Below are 12,752 nucleotides of genomic sequence, written 5' to 3'. Positions count from 1 at the left end.
CCTCATTCTTGAGCAAATCCTTGCTTTGGTTAAAATACAACATTACACTTCTAAAGCCTGCATCAGAGCACAGGTTTTAAGCAAAGCTCTTTGGAGCCAATCTTTAGAGGACGAATGAGACGTGCAAATAAACAAGGACATAGCAGTGATGATATTAATTAGTTGGATGAAAAGCATTCTGTGTGCATAGCAAAGAGATCATCTAGTTTGGTGTGTGTGTGTGTGTGTTAAAACAGCCGAGGAAAAAGCAATCCGTTGAAAACAGCAGATGGACAAAAGTTGACCCATAGATGAGGGTAAGAATGTAGATCTGCTGGTAAATTAAAAGCTTCACTTTTCGTCTTAGTTTTCTCTTCATCACGACAAAGCAATACATTGGTCGCATCGTTCTGCCAATCAATCTCCCGCTCTATAGTCCTTGTGAACTTGTGAACAAAAGCCAGAGATACTTAAACTCCTCCACCTGTAGAGGGAGGTGGAGGTCTCTACCGTTTTTTGGCTCAAGACTATTGTCTTGGATTTGAAGATGCTGATCTTGTTTATAAAAGTTATGAACAAGATCAGTGGCAAAGAGCAACCTTAGTGGATCCAATTACATACAATCCAAATCAATACAATAGCACAATGTAGTCGTATCATTTGATGCCAGTTGGTGAAAAGTTTGCAGAGCTGATTGTATGAAGTTGATCTCTTGTCACTTTTGTTGCAACCAGCAAAAAAGATATTTTCCCATCTTTTCGATGGGAACAGAAGTCAATGCTGGTGGCACAAACTTGCTGAAAGCAAAATGTTTTTCTTCCTTAGGTTTCTAAATCTACAGTTAGGAAAAAAGTTTTCATTATTGTCAATTCAAGTGGAAAACATATGTAGGATATATTCTTTGGATTGACTTTGCCTTACTATGTCAGACTGTTTAGGTCTCAGTTGGCTTGTTAAAAGCAGCTTGGCTTGTTTCGAAGTGTTTCTTGGACTTTCCTCTCTTAAGTTTTCAAGTTGCAAAACTGTAAGCTAAGAACTGCGAAACGTCTGGAAATGTCGCTTGGATAGATGAGACTGAAATATTAACTTTTGGCTGGATGGCATGGCATGAACAGTGCTGGGTTGATTGTGTTTTTTGCTTGATTTATAAGATCAGAGGTCAAAAGGTCAAACCCAAACACAGCAGTGAATCTGTGATAAAATAACTGAAAATGAAAAAGATCAATCTGTTTCAGAAATCCAGATAAAGTCCAGGTTCCAGTCTGATTGAAATGCTCTACTTCAGGGTAAACATGCAGAAATTAATGTCTGTAAGCCTCAATGAATTAAAGAAATGTTGTAAAGTACATTCAATCTTAAAGTCCTTCACAATGAGTTGAGTTTATTAAATTAAGGCAGAAAATTGGTAATTCATGGAGTGTGCTTAGTTTCCTCCATGAAGGTCTTGTCTTTGAAAATCAATAGAAAGGCCAGTACTGATTTATGTATGCTTGATAGTTGCAAGGATTTTAGGTCAAATATCATCATCTAAAATATAATGATGTTTGACCTTTAAGCTGTTAATGAAGAGAACAAAACTGACACTATCTGTTTTCATCTATCTATAATCCAGAGTCATTATGCATGACTGGCCTTTGCTTTAGTTTTTGAAGATCGCTGTTTTCACCTCCTGGCTTCATTCCCTACCCCATTATATGAAACTTCCTTCTTTGCTTCCTTCCTTTCTTGATTCATTCTTTCCTTCCTTCCTTCTGAGATCCTTTATTCTTTCCTTCATTTAGTCTCTGCATCCTACTCCTTATTAATGTCTTGTGCTCTATCTTGTGCTCTACCCACATTCCTATCTTTTCTTTTCTTACTGTGCTCTTCCTTTCTTTCTTTCCTTATAATTTTTTTCTTGTGTTTATACGTTTTCCTTCTGCTTGTCCTTAATTTTTTCCTTCTTCTCTTTTGTTTTTCTTCTTTTATTTCTGCCCTTGTCATTTCTTTCCTTCTTTCCTACTTTCTCTTTCTGTTTCATTCATTAGTTCCCCATCTTTTGTCCTGCCTTTTTTCTTCCTTGTTTCCTTCCATCCCTCTGCTTTCTGGTTTTTGCAGATTCCACATTTAAAGTCTATTTTTTATATAAGGACACTGTGATATCTTACTAAACTAAAGTATTTCATATTTTAAAAAGGCTGGAATTTATAGAAGGACAAACTGTGCAGGAACCTTGGATTCAACCTAAGAAACAAACTGAATCTAAAATTTGAGGATATGAGAAGCTTCAGTGCATAGGAACAATAAAACAGTTGTAAATGTCTGAATTGTTTTATTGCAACTTTCTGGTAAAAATAAATGTCCTGATTGAGGAATATTTGTCTCCTTAAACAGGATGTGACTTTAAACCTTTATGAATGGAAGCGCATTCAGAATTTAAGATGGCAGAATATGCAAGGCTTTTGAAATCCTCATGTGTTGGTGTTGCAGTCATTCATTTAAGCTGCAATATTTATTATCTCTCATTAGCTTTGGTTTCAGGAGGCCGGAAAGTGGGATTAAATCCACACTGATAACCATTAGATGGAGCCAAACACTGGCTTATTATTCCAGGAGCATCTCCTCTGAGGTTCTTTTAGTATTTGGGGGAAATTTATCTGTGTTTTGGCACAGGCATTGTATCAGGGGAGAGAAGGGCAGACCAGCCTAAACAATGTCTGATGATGAGCCTTCAGCTTCAAATGATAGATTTTTATTGGCAGCTGACTGTCAGCAGGCGGATGCTGTGCCAGCATCTAATAAACATGTTGATCGTTGACTCCCGTTAATGGAGTTATTGGTTTTTTGTTTGTGTGTACTTGTGACTCTGCCTACAAATATTTAGGTAATTATGAGTGTTTACACAAAAAGTAACGGCCTGCGTGTGTCTGGAAAGGCGAGTTTGTATTGGGTTGTACTTTTTACAGGGTTTTTAACAGAGTTGCATGGAATTAACAAGACGAAACGGCTAGTAAAGTGCTGTTTTGCAGAGAGGACGAAACAAGGTGAGAGTAGGAAGGCGCAAGAAACTCCACAACACCGGAGGAGTGATGACTGAGAGCTGAAGCGTGAGAGTCGGCACTCTCTCCGGCTGAGAAAACCCAGAGAGGAGTCGGTGAGAGAGGAAAGAAGAAGATAAGAGAGACGGGGAGAGGTCACAAGCTTGTATTTAAATCTCGCTCTGCATTGCCATAGCAACAAGCAGGTACAGGTTAGCCTGAAAAGGGTTTTGGGCAGGAGAGTCTGAACATCCTTTTCTATCTGACTGATTGGCTGTCCAGTTGACTTTGTATGTGGCTGCTTTGTTGGCTACGAGGGCGACCTTTTTCCACAGTGACTAACTGATTGACTAAGAGGCTTTGGGTGACAGTCGCACTTTGAATTGAGATGACATTGAATTGAGAGACGGAGTTAGATTTTTTTTGCAAATCTTAACAGCAAAACTCTTGCTTAAACAGCCGCCAAGACAGCTCCGTTGGTTTTTGACATGTGGAGGGGAGTGTTGTGGATTTTCTTTGGCTCCTCAGAAAGGCCTTGAAGCATCATTTAGCCCCTAAGGCAGCAAGCGTTCAGTTGAAGCCAACTGTGGCCAATTATATGTAATACTGACAGACTGGTGGGAAGGTTGGGAAAAGGAGGCTTCCAGTGCCTGCTGGTAAAGAGAAGTTGACACACAGATACAGAGACGAGCACGAATAGAATAAATACACGGATGCAATCTGATTCAGACCAAAGGAGCACCAAAAATCAAGAAAGTAACAAAGGAAGCATAACACAGGCTGTTTTTTATAGTTTAAAAAAGTGTTGCATTTTGATACCACAACCATTTTTGTATCCAAGTGTTTGGTTTAAACACTTGGAACACTTGTTAAGGATAAAAACCTCTCTGCGACTATCAAGAGACTATGCTGGGATTTGCTCCAGCTGTATGGAGGACAGACTCCCCCTCTTCCACCTGTTGCTGGATGCTGTCAGTCAGCTGTGCTTTATAGTTTAAAGGCATACAAAGTTGGCTGTTGGAGATGTTTTTTTTTTCTTTGTTTAATCACAATGTAAGTAAATCATGAGAAAACGCTCTGTGTTACAGCATCTATCTGTAAAATGAACTACCGGCTGCAGGCTAAGCATCAGCTTTCAGGCTTCCATTTGCAGAAAAGGGCAGACATTTTTCCCTGTAGAGTTATGAAAGTATTACTACTAAACTGAACCACTGGTTATTCCATATCTTGTGTAGGTCTTTTACTACTGCCTACGTATGTTTTTGATTGCAATATGATTTAAAACAACCTGATTGTAACTTTACAGTTTAAAATGCGAGATTTGAATAGAATTTCGACCTCCTCCTTCAAATGATTGAAATGGACCTCCTCTCCTCTTGTTTGTCGTTTGCGTCTCTTTCTATAAACATTGAATTTACAGTAACTCTCAGCTCTTCCTCCTACCTCCTCTGCCCCCCGTCCTCCCTCCATCCACCCCTACCTCATTCCACACTTTTACAGCCCCTGGCTTTGGCCCACTCCTATAAAACACTACAAACATAAAAACCCACAAGCACTTAAGAGCTGTCCTGGTTAGGAGGGTGGAGGGGACGTTTGAGTGGGAGGAGACAGTGGGCAGAAACATCCTCCTCTTTACACCCCTCAATCACTCCGTCTGGAGATGGAGATGGAGATGGAGGGGAGGATATATTGTCTCTGATGGGTTCGTTGATTAAGATGGATTGCACAATGAAATGTCATTGGAGAAATGAGTTCTTAGAGGGAGTGTGTGCGTGCTTATACTCACTTCATGTCTCTCCAACTAACTCTGCATTAAAACCTTTTTTCAGACTGATTAAATGCAAATTTGCTTGGCTCAACTGAGTTGCATTTTCACCTACAAAGATCCTGTTCTTCACTTGCGCTTTGTAGTCAGCTTTGATTCGGTCACGTTTTCTCTGCAGAAAAGCAAAGCTCCATTGTAAATGAAAATGGTTTAAAACAGATAAAGTGCCTCCTCTCTGAAACTCACTGTGGTGTCCTCTTTTTCATTCAGTGGAAGGAAAAGCAGCACCAGAGTACGCTGATAAATCTTTCAAGCCAGAAATATGAAAATCTGTCCTTAAAATTAAGCCATGCACTGTCAAGTGATGAATAATATTTTGGTCCTATCTCAGTCTTTAGACCACTTGTCATGGCTACAGTTTAGAGTCCGTTTGAATGTTTCCTGAGTTTATCTAGAACTTTACGTCTTACCTCTGTGTTTGTGTGCAGATTTGTCCACGTGTGTGTTATTCGGGTTTTGTCCGTTGAAGTTGTCTTTTTTCAGCACAGGTGTGATGTCATATGTACTGTATGTGTGGGCAGGAGATGGGGTCTCTCCTCTGCTGGTCAGAGATAAAGCTGTTGGTTTGCACTGGAATCCCTCTCAGCGTGTCAACAGCTGAGAGATACAAGATTAGAGCCGGACGGCAGGTGACGGACAGGATGGGAGCTGGAGTGTCTTCTGGACTGTGCTGTAACCTCCCTTGCTGATAAGAAACCTTGAAAACAGAGATGGATGGACGGATGGCAGCGCTGGTATGATGATGGACAGTAAGAGTCAGAAAGGAATGCAGCAGAAGGACAGTAGGGTACAATATCTAACCCTGACATTCTCCTAAATACATTGAGTTAGTTGGTCGCAGACAGTTTGCAGTTCATAAAAAATGATCATGGTGTGTTTTGTCAACCAGAATGATTTGTTTTTGCTTTATTTTAATGCTTATGTATTTCAGATCACCAAACATTCTTTAATAGCAAACATAAAACAGAGGTAAGAGGACAGTTTACATAGCAAATCATCACAAATGACCCAACAATTCATCCTTACAGTAAACCTTTATCAGGTATTGTGTAGAGTTTCTTTCTCTAAAGGTATTGATGCGTTTCAGGAGTGCATCAGTTTTATTGAGGAAGATGCGATATTAAGTTTTTCTACATGGCCTAAAATTGTACAATGAGGAAAAAAAAAAATGTAGTACTATATGCATTAAATATTTCTAAACTTGCAAATTCCAATGTTTGTATCGATATGATGTTCTTGCTTGCCCTTTAGTTTGCTTTTGTACATTTTTTTTGAAGAATCTGATTTTAATTGGTTGTTTTAAATTTGTTTGTGATTGACTGATTATGTTTTTCATTAGAAATACTGGGTACCAGTTCAAGCTTTCTTATGTGCCTCTGTCTGCACTCCGGCATTGGTGACACAACTATGACACAATAAATTAGTAAAATAATTGACTGGGTAGTTAAAATTTTCTTCGACCAGTCAAAGTGTATTTTACTTTAAAATGTTTAAGTTGACTGTTCTGTAAAGTTGGCAGCAAGTCACATTCTGCTTCCTTGAACAAAAACTTAACACACTTTTTACAAATTTAGAGCACACTTAGAAAGTCCAGAGAATACTTATTTATATTTATCTAGCATCCCAGAAGTCCAGAGGATACTTACTTACACTTATTAAGCTACCCAAAACAGGGATTAGAACTTGAAATCCAGAAAAACTACCTTAGCAACTACTTTTTAGACCCCTATCCTCCCAAACCAGAAAATGAATTAGACCAGAGGATTCTTACTTATACTAATCTACCAACCCTGAATAGAAGTATCTAGTTTATTTACTTTGGATCAACATTATTTGCTTTGTCTTCTTTTGCTCTTTCTTTTGGTTTATTTTGTCTGTATTTACTTTTAATTCCTGGAAAGCACTTTGTATTGCCTTGTTGCTAAAAATGTGCTATAGAAATAAAATTACCTTTACCTCTTCACTGTAATTGCAAATAAATTGGAACCGTTGGTCTTTTCAAGACCTACGGGCCTGGTTCTTTAGATTATGTCTGTTGTGAAGTAGTGATTATATAAATAGCCTTGACTGAATTAAAACTTTATAGATTAGCACTTAGAAGAAAATTTTTAGATTTCAAAAGAGTTATTTTGTTTGAAAAGGAAGATAGAATATCTTTTAGATTTAATGATTTTGAAAATCTGTCAGTATGCACTCAGTTCTTAATAATATATATGATGGATAGTTGGAGGTCTCAATGGGATGAGCATTAATATTTGAATCCTACTGTTTCTTTTTTTTCACCTGGGTGATTAAATATAAATCTGTTGGTGGAGGATCTTTTATTGATTCCTATGAGGTCTATGCTGGATGATGACCAGGAGCTGTAGAGGGTTTCGTGTTTATCAGGTTTGAAGGTATCGGACTGTTGGGAAGCCATGAATAAATGGACTCGAGCAGCAGGACATCTACCAGAACAGCTGGAGGGGAGGATGTGCTCTTTGATCCTGTTTGGTGATTTTTTTTTTTTCCAGCTTTTTTTAAGAGGATAAAACCTACAAACCCTTGGCTCTGCAGGTAGAGCATCTTATGAGAGCATTACTCTACAGCAGCACAGCGTCACACTCCTTTTGGAAGGCTTCACTGACTCTTAGCTGGCTTTGTCACTGGGGCTTATCGCAATTCTCAGCGCCAGAAACCGGCCTGGCAGACGGCCCTGCATTCACAACTGCTTGGCCTAAATTTCTCTTTGTGAGAATAAAATAAGTTCTTAGAGTTCACCTGCACTGGAGCTACTTTGTTTACTGGATTAAAACTGGACATGCAATGGTAATTTTGGATGCATAACCACTTTATGAAAGATTTCCAAGCATCAGGTCAAGAATTAAGTCTTTTATGCTGAGAACCACCAAATTTCTGTGTTTAAGCTGTTAATCTGTTTGTTTAAAGTATCCACATGTAGCCGTTTTCAGAGGGTAATCAAGTTGTAGCCAGATGTAGTATTTTTTCCTTGCCTCAGTAATGAATGTTTTCAAGGCTGTATTTCAGGCACTGGCAGTTTGTCACCAAGTCAATTATCTAAGGTTTCACTCAGGGGAGGCTGCTTGTTGTGATCCACCCTGCCTCACTAGTAGTAACAGGGGTCTAAGGCTCTGCTGGAAATCCCAGAACAGAGACTGCTCCTGCAGCTGAGGTCTCGCAGGCCCTGCAGCGTATGTTCTCCGTCTCCGTGTTTGCTGCAGTTACCATATATCCACCCTAGAGCGCATGTCAGCTCCTCTTAGGACGATCTCATATTACAAGATGCAAAATGTCACTCCGACTTTGCTTTTGCAGAGGAAAACCACGGGCTACTAGGATGCCTTAGAACAGGTGCTAAAACTGTAAGCGTCTTGTTTGTCTGTGGTGGCGCGCTCCACAAACAAACATCTGTAAAATTTAATTAAGCCGGACTTGTGTTGTTTACTTGAAAGGTAAAGTTAGCTCATATGCTGCTCTTCTGAAGCAGAGCAGGTTACACATCCCTGGTGATCTGCAGTGTTTTTCCCTGCTGTAGTTACTGCTCCTTCTTAGCTCCAGTTCCTATAGCAGTAGCCCCAAAGAGCTGACTGGGTGTTTTGTGGAGCAGTTGCTAATGGGCAGCTTAGCTTCTTATAACACGCCTGTCAAATGCTTGTATACAAAAGCTCTTACAGAGGCAAATTGGCATTGCTGATGCAAATTCAGTTTCAGAGGAAATATGATGTTCTGTCAACAAAGCCCTTGCAACACAATTGACATTTCCCTCTTTCTACTATCCATTAAAATAGGACGCAGTTGCTGGGTTACTGTCTAGTATGTCACATAAAAATGCCATCAGGTTTCTTTAGGCCTATAAAACAACATTGTGATATGCAAAATCTAATAAAAGATGATGATTTATGATTCATAGTATTTTTATATAAAAGTTATTTTTAAAATTTGTTTTTGCAACCATATACTCAAACTTACTGCAGTTTAGAAAATATTCCTTCAGAATTACATAACGACCTAAAAATAATGTTAAAATGAGTTCTTATTGTACGCTGTCAAGCAGAGATATTAGAAAATCAGGGTCATTCAAGCACATTATCATCCAGGCTCCTGCTGGTAAAGGAGGCGAGGTCGCGATTTCTTTCAATAATTCCTGTGGGAACTGAAGAATACAGCAGTGAACCAACAAGTGCAAGTAACTCCATAGGCAGCACCTGTAAAGTCTCTTTTGGACCTGCCAAAGAAAAAAAGCTTCTCCCTATTTATCTTAAGTTTATATTTAGTTGCTGTGGGACAGAGTAGTGTGTATGTGGTGGACTGGTGGTGGTGACATTCTTAACACCATGTGTATCAATCAAGACATTTTAAAAGGCACTTATCAATCAAACCTACAGAGAAACTGACTTTCTTTTCTTTGTTTCTGGAAAAAAAAGAAAAATACTACAGTTCAGGTCCTGGGATCTGCAGCCAAAACTCAATACTTTATCCACTGAATTTCCCCAAACTCTTATGAGCCAAACAATTATATTGATTGTGAGTTGTTTGCCCTCCAAGATGTTTCAAAGAGCTTAGTTAGTAGCTGGGATGCATTCCTTTATTGAAATGTAGCAGCGACTGAAAAAAGGCCAAAGTAATGTGTTGTAATTTGATGGAGCCATAGATGCATAAAGGGGTAGGAGCCTCATCTGCAGTAGTAAAAGGTCTGCTCTGGTCGCTCATGGTGAAGAAAAAGGGTTCAGCTATGAATTTATTGGATTTTCTAGATTCCAAACCTCTCATATGGTCAAAAGATATTGGTTGTGATGGGGAAAAAACAAGATCCTGGAAAGAAACGGATTTCATCAGCTTCCTTTATTGGCCAGACGGACCCTAGATGACAGGTATTGACGTTTGATATGACATCATACAGGCTTGGCAGTGCAGCGGACAATTCAACCTTAAAAATGAGGCGAGAAGCTTCGTCAGCCTGATGGCTGGAGAGTAGAGAAGCTGCTCTTCTGCATCAAAAGGAATGAGCTAAGATGGTTCAGATGTCTGATCAAGAGTCCCTCCTGACGCCTTTCTTTAGAGGTTTTCTGGGCATGTCTAACTAGGAGAACAGACCCAGAACTCCCTGACAGATCATCGTAGGTTTCCCTGGAATAAGATGGAGAGCGTCTCCATCTTATCTCTTGCTCTTCTCGACCTTTTTAACTCAATCTTGAATAACTAGGAGACAACGGAGGCAGAGCCTGGTTCTGATTTGGTTGATTTTGACCAGGCGGAGAGATTATCTGTCTCATATTGTAATGTGACGACATGGTGAGAGTTTGAACAAATATGAGAAATCATATTTTTGTAAAAATTACATACTGTTACATACTGCAGCTGAAAGCTACAGTATTATGTTAATCAAGGATTTTTATGGCCAAAATAATTAGTCACTAATTTCAGTCTCGGTTATACTGATTTGATCACAACAGAATAAGATGTCAGGTGTAAATGGAGATTAGTAATCTCCTCTGCTCACATCCAAATTAACACTTGTTGCACGTTTTGTTTTTATTGTTAACATCACGTTTCATGAAATTTGTTCAAATCTGTTATAATTATTTTTACTTGTCTTACGATTACTGTAGTTCTTATGAAGTCAGTCTTCTGTAGAGCTTTCCATTTAAATTAATATTTGTCATGAAGTCCTTAATATCACAGAAAAATGAATAATGCTCAGAGATGTTGCTGTTGTTTGCTTTGGGCCCCGTTTTTAAAAAACTGATTCTTGCAGAGATTTATCTCTGCTTAGATTTCTGTTCTTTTCTTGTATCTTGGCTTTTTTGATGTGTGTGAACACTAACACTCATATTCTGTAGTGTTTCTCGCTGCACAGAGGTTGCGTTAGGTCCACTCTGTCCTCGCCTGTCTGTGTCTTTGCCATGGGTGAAGTTTGGAGCCTGTAGGGAATTGTGTCCACACAGCAGTGTGGTTTTTTACAGTTCTGCTGCTCTAGTTTTTGTTCTGTCCTGACCTGTCTAAGTTAATCATAAAAAAACTGTCAGAGTGGTTTACTGGTCATTTGGTAACAGGCTTGATGTTCACTTTGACGTAAAAAGTTTTAGTTTTCACGGTTCATTGCCTCAGTGGTCCAAGGAATGCTCCAGTGTCCCTTTTGTGTCTCAATTTAGTTAGTTTGAACTGCGTCTTCTCCTGTCGCTTTTCACTTTGTTTCTTGAGCTCAGACATCATCACTCCACAAAAAGTGGCATTAAAGAAATTGGCACCATCACGCTGATTTACACACTGACGTTGAGAAGTTAACATATCCTCAGAGAGTTAATCCCTAATGTTCTCCGGGTCAGTAAATAAACAGAAGGAGAAAAGCCAAATTGGGGGAGTTTGCAGAAAAGCTCATTTGTGCTAATTATTTCTCTCCCACCCCTCCCTCATTAAAAGCTTTCCCACCCCTCCAATCAATCGGCACTTTAGCAAGCAGGAAGGGATGGAGGAAGTGTGAGCCTCATTAGCCTGATTGGGCCAATGTGGGAGATGGAGAGAGATGGAGTGAATGAGGGAATAAAAGGGAAAAGAAGGCAGCTTGGTCATCAGCACTTGGCCCATCAGAGTTTCTGTCAACAAGGCAAATGCTGCGTTCAAATGTTTGTTTTGTAGAATTGTGGTTCCCAGCGGACATTAATGACGGCACCCGCACTGAATAGGAAACTATTGATGGAGTTTGTTTTGCATACTCGTTGGACAGAGCCGAGCATTTGAAGTACAAATAAATGATTATAGCTTGCAATTAAAGAACTTAAATCTGCTTCAGATTATAGCATCTTTCAAGCTCAAGTTTGACCCAAACTGCTTGGTGAATAAAATGGAGCGATGTTGAAAACATTTGGAACTCAGGCATAAAAATAAAGTATTACAACAGTAATAAAAAAGTCATAAAGCCAAACAAAAAACTGGGTTCTTAATAAAATGAACACGAACAAATGATTATGGTTGTGTGCCTCCTTTAGAAACATTTTGTGTGGCTCAAAACGTACCAAAGAGGTAAGAACTGAACAATTGCTTGCAATTAAAACATGCACATGGTTCAGATTGCATAGTTTTCTTTGCCAATTCCTTTCTATCAAAGCTGAAAGTTATTAAGTGGAAGAAGGTAAGGAACTGTACTTACTAAAGAGAAGCAATTCCTTCTTTATGTACACCTGTTTATGGTAACTAAAACTTTTCAGGACAACTGACCTCCTACTTGCAGAAAATACAAGGTCTGCATTGAGAAATTTCTTGCTTAAAGACCCAACGTCTTAACACATGTAGAATTTATTGCTCAACAATTGTTTAAAATATTATGCATCAGAATTCAGTGAGAACAAGATTACAAATGTCTACAAATAACATACAAGTTGATTTTGCTTAAACATTTCTACACATGACCAGTGGTTGTGACTTAATCCTAATTCAGGGCTCAGGACCATTTACAGCTTAAAGAGCCATCTAACTCTCTTCTACTACAGAAAATCTGACCTGTTTTTTTTTTTCTTCTAAAAATAAAAACAATTGTCAAGGAGAATGACTAAACAAAAAAGTAATTAGTTTTGTAAACTCTCCTGATATTGCATAAAAGCAGTTTAAAATAACATAAAGCTTGTTATTTTGTTAGCTTTATGTAAACCTCAGTTCATGCTGTTTTTGGCATATTATCTAGTCACTGCAAGGCATAAAAAGCCACATGTAGTTTCAGTACTGCAAGTTGCACACCCATGTTATTATGAGAAAACCTTTTCTGTTTCTTTAAAGAAAATTTTAAAAAAGTGCAACAATGCACATAAATGTGTGCTTGCCACTTACTATTCTTTTTTTTCAGTAACCCATAAACAAGTTTTAACTGTATTTAGAATATAAATCTTTCTCCAAATAAGTGATTTCGTTTGCATATAATAAATATTGTTATTTATATA

General features: G+C 38.6%; 1 protein-coding gene across 2 annotated transcripts in view; it reads left to right on the top strand.

Moving 5' to 3' along the window:
* macrod1 (mono-ADP ribosylhydrolase 1) overlaps positions 1 to 12,752 on the top strand; it is a 184,709-nt gene that overhangs the window by 4,301 nt on the left and 167,656 nt on the right. The window lies entirely within an intron of this gene.

This window comes from Gambusia affinis, linkage group LG09 (assembly GCF_019740435.1).
Source record: "Gambusia affinis linkage group LG09, SWU_Gaff_1.0, whole genome shotgun sequence".
In the NCBI taxonomy this organism is placed as follows: domain Eukaryota; kingdom Metazoa; phylum Chordata; class Actinopteri; order Cyprinodontiformes; family Poeciliidae; genus Gambusia; species Gambusia affinis.
Note: the sequence above shows the minus strand (reverse complement) of the source record. Positions and strands in the feature narration are given on the sequence as shown.